Below are 7,879 nucleotides of genomic sequence, written 5' to 3' on the forward strand. Positions count from 1 at the left end.
GGTGATCATCTGTTTAAAACATTGCCCGTGTGCACATTAAAACCCTTACCTCACCCTTTCTCCTCTTGGCGAAGGCCGCTCTTGGAGGTGGCGTGGTGTTTGTCTTGTGGGAGAATATAGACGGAACAACGCCGGGCTTCAGTCGCGCCGGTTTAATTGGAATACCGATTGCCCGCATCGTTGTCAAGCCCCGATGATAACCACTGTCGCGGAAATGCTAAAAAGCTAAAAAGCATGAATTTCCGAACTCCATGCCAAAATAAGCTTGTAAAATTATTTAGGTGCTAGAATCCAGGGTTTGTAGCGATCCTTGAAAACCCTTTATTTCTAAAATGCCATTTTCAGGGCATTGAAAACCCTGGAATTTTTAGAAGTACTGGAAAGTCCTAAAATTTGTACACTTGGCTAAACTTAGCAGACATTGCCAAGCGTTTTTTTCCCTTCTGTGACACTCTTCGCATGTCACAGATAATTGTCTGTGGAGGTAATAGAAGGAAAGCGACATCCTTAAAGTTGAAATTACAAAGGAGCTGCAGATACCAGTTTCAGGCACATGGAACCGCCGACAAATGTACTTGGAGGAGCAGAAGCAGGAAGCTCAACAGTTGAGGCATTCAAAGAAAAGCCGTGATGAGTAAATTGAGAGCTACAGACACAATAAAGGGAAATTACAAATGACTATTGCTTATTTGGTGGTGAAAAGCTGAGGCAACAGATGACATCCCATACACTGTCAAACCAAACAGTATTCAAAAACTGCAAATGTTGCAGGTCCAAGTAGTTAATTGTGCTATTGCAGAAAAACTTTGAGCGTTTTTTTGAAATGTTTCCTTGTGTGCGTTTAGTGATGGGCGGTGAAAGGCACATTAGCAGTCTTTCAAATGTTTGAAATCAGTGAAATGCGATTTGTTTTGTATTCTTTTGTTTGCATTAAAGTTAACGATGTTGTTGAACAAGTTATTGCCTGTCCAAACTACTAAAAAAATCGCACGAGGTCCTTGAAGTTACTGTGTCGGGGCCTCGAAAGTTCTTGAAAACCATTGCATTTTTTTCTTCAATATTGCTACGAACCCAGTAGAACAACTGTCATGGAGTAAAAACCTTGGCTGAACAGGGGCTTATACGAAGAGTACAGGAAGACTAGAAATGCAGTAGTAGGCATGGAGGGCCCTGAAAAAAATGTGCCACATCTGCTCGTCTGCCTTATGTTTCTGCATTGACTGTCACATTTTTAATAGAAGTGCACTTACTGTTCTACTCCAATAAACGCAACATTACCAACTCCAGTGTGGGGCAGTCCTTCAGCCAGTGCAAACTTTTTCTGTACATCCCTGTTAGCTCTGTCATTTTTCCAGCATTGTAGTACAAGATTTGTTAAACTGGTTTCGCAGAATATGAGCAGTATACTCTTAAATTAGCTGTTTATTTGTATGCACAAGTTCAGGTTCTCAGTTTGGTTGCATGACAAATTGCCATACCTCAATAGATACAAGAAAAAATGTTATTGGAGTTTAATAAAATCCAAACAGTAATAATCACAACAATATAATGACATACGTTTCTTTTGGTACGTATACAGCCCATGTCTTGACACTGTATAAGTTCAACTATACATCGCAAGTACTGTGTCCTGACCACTATTACTCACATGTGTAAAACCATCACAGCAATTCTTCAACAAATATCACAGTGATTAGTGACATACACTTTGTAACTGCTTTACATGAGCATAATGTATACGAATGGTCCCTGTGTACCTTCACATGACTAGTGCCACCCGAGTACTATTACTCACAGGTGTAAAACCAACAAAGCAGTTCTTTAAAAGTACCACAGCGCTTAGTGACGTACATGCTGTAACTCCCTTGTAAAAGCTTAATACAAACACGTGAGCACACAGAAATTTAGCAGTGGGCCTACATGGAAATACCACCGCCTCAATACTAATTCACAAGTGTAAAACCAACCAAGCAGTTCTTTAAAGAATATCACAATGCTTAGTGACATACATTTTGTAACTAGCTTATATAAGCTTTATACAAACATGAGAACATACACAAAGCTATCGGTGCACCTACATAGAAGTGCGACCATCTGAACACTATTATTTGCAAGTGTAAGCTCAACAGAACAGTTCGTTATAGTGACGCCCATTTTGTAACTGCCTTATACAAGCTTAGCGCAAGCACAAGAATGCGGAAAAAAATAAATTAAGAACTTGCTCTATGAATACACAAACAGATCAACACAAATGGTAAACACCGCTTTGAAGACAGTTGACCGTGACAAAGCGCAGTGCGGTGCCAATTGAAACTGCCATCCACAAAAGTATTGAGCAATGCTTAAAAGTGCAGAAAGACTGCGTCTCTAATGTACCTATTTTAATTCAAATTTCTTGAATATAGGGCTCTCTTGCAGATAAGGCATCTGATCCAACTGACCTGATTTTACGCCTGCTAAATGCATACAATGCACTCAGATATAACTGGTAATAATAATTATAAAAGGCATTTAAAAACTTGATAGTATGATGAAGATGCATGACTAGAAAAGTTCTGTCCCCCTCGTACGTGTTAAAAAGGTGCAAGTACGGCACATGTTCTTTTTTTCCGCAATTTTTGCAATAATGGACGCCCGGGAACCTCGAACCCACAAAAAAAGAAGATACTGCTGTGTTAATAGTGTTATGAATAATTTTTTGTGAAAGCTTTTTACAGACAAGTTGCAGTCTCGTTTCTGGAGGTTGAGCTGTATCATGCAAAATAACATGGAAAGTGGTCACAATTGGAGCATGACACTATGCCATAATGTTCGTTTCAGTTGACTCTCTTGCCCTACAAGTCACTGCTCACTGTGACCAGTGATGGAACAGCAGTGTCTGTGTGATTTTCAACACACTTCTGTCCTATGTCATCCTTACCAGAGTTGGCGGCACATAGATACCCAAATTTCGGTAGTGTTGCTTTCTCAGGTGGTTGTTTTTTGATTTGCTCAATATCAGTTGGCACTTCAGCTGCATCAAACTTCTTTTTTACCTCTTCAAGAACAACATAAACAACAATCTTATGACACCTGTGTTGTCCTTCTAGTTGCCTACAAAGACCAGTTAATCTAACAACAACACTGACAGTCTCTACTATCTTCTAATGGAGAAGATGTGTGTCCCACCATGTGTTCCACATTGTTGTCGCTATGTGGGCTGGCTGGGGAGGCAACAACTGTAATATGTTTTTATATCTTAAAGTGATGCTTGTACTGTGTTATAACACTTAACTTAGTCTTGCACTTGCTGCACAAGAACACTGGCTCACAGTCGTGGTGAAAAGCTTTTGTATGTTGAGCAAATGAGTTGTATGCACTACAAAAAAAGTCACAGTGATAGCACACATGTTGCTCTACGAGGCCTGGTGCGGTTCCTTCTGACACTGCTGCTTGCCTCGTACACTGTTGCAGCTGCAGTAGACATGGCCGTCTCTGTATCTATTGCTGCCGTGCCACCTGTCATGGTAACTTCAGGTGGTATCGGGCTAACTTCTGCAACAAAGATGTCGTTTGCCCCTTGACGGCTCTCGTCATCAGGGCCAATAATTTCGTAGGCATTGTCTCCTGCATCGAAGAACCAATAAGAACAGCCTGAATTAATAAACATAGCTCTAAAAAGTACGGACATCAAAACTTAACCACAAGCTTTGCACATCAGTGACCAGGCTTAATGAATAATACTTGCAGGAGGAGTTACACAATTGTGTGTGTACATTACAGTTAAGCCTCATTAGAAGAGATACTCAAGAGGCACGGGAAACATGTCTCTCGAAACCAAAAATTTTAAAACACTGAGGAGCCAGACTAGATCACTTTATTATGCATCATCACTAAAGTATGTTTAGATATATCTGAACGAATAATTGCTCAGGGTGGCTTAAAGGGTCCCTTAACCACTTCTTGACATTTTTTGAACATTTCAAGTAAACACGCGCATCAAAATCAGAATGCCGTCACAATTGACGATGCCAAACGCCACAGTGCGTAGCACTGTGGGAGCACCACAATATGAAGAAAACGACCCCGTGCGCCTCTCTGGACCTATCCTGCACCCCCCAGTTTGTCCTCATGACATAAGGAAACAACTTGATTGGAGTAATGGCTGCATGTAATCTGAGTTGATTGAAACAAACAATACGTAAGGTTTCCCTGTATGTAATTTTATCAGAGTGCTTTTTAGATGTCCTGCTGGCGATTCTGGCTGCACGATGTTTCTCATGCTTTTTGGCACGATTCCTTTCTTTTCCACTCCACTCTTTTTTCTTGTTTTCTCCCCTTTCCCTTCCCCCTTGCGTAAAATAGCACACCTGAAGTATCAAATCTGTTGAATTATTGTGTGTATCAAACCTGTTAACATGCGGGCTTCTCTGTGGTCTGTGTTGTATTTTTGCGCTGTACAAGTCAATTCAAAATGAAAGATGGAATGTCCCTGCCTTTAGTTTAATTGTATGTATATGTATATATATGTGTGTGTGTGTGTGTGTGTGTGTGTGTGTGTGTGTGTGTGTGTCTCATGTATTGAAATAAATGTACATTCAGGAGCGCCCGTATGCTCTTCTCCCCTGCTCCAGTGATGAAAAGGAGAGCCTTGTTATGCACCATAGTAAAACATTCACAGGTTTTCGCTGTGCCCATTACATCACTTATCATATGGATCTGTCACAATAAAGAGTAGCAGTGGTCCATAATACTAACCCATCCCAACATAACTATAAATTAGCACATACCGACATGCTGTGAAACAGCTGTTGCAAAGCCGCTGGTGCTGGCAATTTCTGCAGCACTGCAGTGGTACAGCCGAGTGCCACCTGTATAGTGACAAATGCATATGCATGTTAGCAACTCACTAGTTGCTGATGGTTTCACAAGCTTTACACTACACAATAAAGTAATCTAGACAACTTTGTTGGAACAAATACACATAATCAGGACACCATTTAAAGACTAACACGATTAATTGCCCCCAATCTCTCACTCACCAAGGGATAATACTACTGAAACATCGGTGGAGAGCTCAGATTAACACAGCCCATAAAGGACAAGCTTTCTTTGAGGAAAACAGCTATAACAGCGGTTAGTTTTCTTGATCATTTTATGTGCTAGCTTTGATTTAAATGTCATGTAGTACTATAAAACATGAAGTGCCGCATTTCTAGCAGCAGAAGGCGTCGTCAGCCTCATGGTACAACTGATTTTTGCACTGTTTGTGTCAGTGAGCCGACACATACAAAGAAAACCGAATTCACACATACATATACAGTGCCAAGTGCACTCCTCCTTCTGAAAACGCAGCCGCCAGTTCCAACGCTGCTGAAAGGAAAGGTTATATAGAGTGCGAGACTGCATGGAACTACCACTTATGACTGTAAGTGTATGATCTGCTGATTGGAGAGGTAGTCACATGCTATTTCTAGTCTCTTTTAGAAGCATTACTAAAGGATGAATTAAAATCTATTCATAAGTCACGAATTTCACGCATCCACAGTTTGGTTAAATAATTTGTGAGAAAAAGACATGTTTACCTGGAATAGCAACCTTTTTTCCTGCTGCAAAATTTTCCTTCGAATTAATGAAATAACTTTACAGCGTCATAATATATTGTGTTTCTCGCAACTACTTGCCGGCAGTGGCGAGTTACAGTGTTTATATCTGACTCATTAGGCGACAATACTGCCAAACACAAATACTTCACGAACACGAGAACACATCCCTCGCAGAGAATAGCAACCATATATGCCTCTGTGAGACATGATCGCACCTTAGTGGTCAAAATGTACATTAAAACGACACCACCATCTCATTAAAAAAAAAAGCCTCAGTACAAGGCAGCAGCCAACTGCATAATGTGAAATTGCAACTGATGTCCACTTACTGGTGGCCTGTGTTCGAGTCGCTTCTGGCAGTTGACTGGGTGCTGAGAAATGCACGTCCTGGGTTGTCCCTACAAAACATACAGGGTTATGTCAAATGTTGAAAATATATATACACCGGCATTTCATAAGTTGCAAAACAAATGAGTTAACTAATAAACAGCTGTAATGTAAACAGAGTACACACGATAAGATAGGCTGTCAACTGGTAATGCATTACGCGAAAAACCTAATGCATAGGAAAGACTATATTTATACACACGAAGCTGACACACAATTTAGTTCGCTCTAGGTTTTTCCGTGCAGTATATTCAATCTATTATGTCTTGTGGTTAGAGCAAAATTAGTGTAAATTACGCACTAAATTATGTACCCTGGAAAACTTTTCTTCAATATGCACCTGTGGGCGCTTCGAATGAGTAGCGTTGTAAAATTTACATACATGGCATTTAACACTTAACATTTAACATTTAACATTTAACAGTTGCTGAACACAGATTTCCTTTGCCCTGTGTCGTGTACAGTGAGCTACATATATCTGCCCCCCCCCCCTTTTGTACTAGCCATACTGCGTGCCATTGCACCTATACGCACGTCAATATACCTCACGACACAGAAATAAAAAAAAAGCGCCGATCACCCATGCCTGCATGTTGTAGGGGGCCTAACCTAACCAAGCATGGGCTGTTGCTTTTTATAGTAAACACAGGCACCGTGCTCATTGCAAGTATGTATCATGTCACTAAGCAAACATGCAATTTCATTGTACCACTATTTTTTTATCACATGGATGTATCTGTTGAGAGGCAAGACAAAAAGCAGTCACTTCTCAGAACTAATCAGCTTTTTTAAAACACATTTCTAACTTTTCAATGACACTTGCTGCTATGTGTTTGTCTCCAGAGAGCATACTTGATTTGACTTTCCAATCTGAGACATTACATAAATATACCATGTTAAGATGACTGCCTGGAGCACGTGAGAATTTTCATCTTGGTGTAACATACTGTATCTTGATTTTGTTTACATTTGGTCAAATGGTACACCCAATATACCCACATACTAGTTTTCTTGTCCAAATTGCATGCCAATGTATTTTTATTTTTTGACATTGGCTCCTCTGCACTACGTGAAGTCGCGCTGCACTGGCTCTTTCACGTCCTTGTGTCCTTACAGCTGCCTTGCGTTATATAAAGCAGGTGCCTGAAAAATATCGTATGCAAAAGTCAACACAAGGACATGGTGCAAAACAACATCAAGACAGTCAAGGCCATGGCAATAAAAGAAAGTCTTAGCTCTTAGTCTTCTTAGTGAAATGCATGCAAAACATCCAAATGACTGCAACAGTCAACTGCTAAATTAACTTTAATTTTAGATTTACACAAAAAAGACAGTTCATCCTCGTTCGGCACGAATGTTCGAATACTCCTGCTAATGAATGGAATATTGGTCATTTTCAGACATCATAGGTCTGTCATGAGTCTGGTGTATCGCAAACACCACTTGTGACACATCCTAAGCACGTGCCCAGTGTGCCCCCCGCACCATCCCTGGTTGTGCCACTGCTGAAGCCATAATTTGAGGATTATAGCTGCAAACATGATGCTCAGTAGGGATGAAAATATTGTCCTTCAGTTCAATGGATATATGGATGTGCCTATAAAAAAGGGCAACAAGGCTTGTTATGGCAAGCTTACCCAAATTTCAATACTAACAAGAAAGTTCACTGCGACCTGCATCTAAGCTTACTAAAAGGCATGAACTTATTTTCATGTATGAGGTGCGCAATGGAGTTCATTTTTTACAGACCCGACTTACTGCTGCAGTTTGAAATCTAGCATTTTAGATTCTTGAAGGCATGTAAAAGTTGCAGTTAAACCGCAGTTATTAGTTTATTACACCAACATATTGTTCTGTGTACGACAGACTGGTAACACGGAATTAAAGCAACATTTTATTTTGATATT

At 40.3% G+C, this 7,879-nt stretch overlaps 1 long non-coding RNA gene across 1 annotated transcript; it reads right to left on the bottom strand.

The window, feature by feature from the left end:
* Nucleotides 1-2,794: 2,794 nt before the first annotated feature.
* LOC126547665 (uncharacterized) lies at nt 2,795-6,035 on the bottom strand. Its single transcript, XR_008609344.2, has 3 exons — nt 5,915-6,035; nt 4,770-4,850; nt 2,795-3,606 (listed from the first exon to the last, which is right to left on the bottom strand). It is a non-coding gene; the product is annotated as an uncharacterized lncRNA (long non-coding RNA).
* Nucleotides 6,036-7,879: the final 1,844 nt, after the last annotated feature.

This window comes from Dermacentor andersoni, chromosome 1, assembly GCF_023375885.2.
Source record: "Dermacentor andersoni chromosome 1, qqDerAnde1_hic_scaffold, whole genome shotgun sequence".
In the NCBI taxonomy this organism is placed as follows: domain Eukaryota; kingdom Metazoa; phylum Arthropoda; class Arachnida; order Ixodida; family Ixodidae; genus Dermacentor; species Dermacentor andersoni.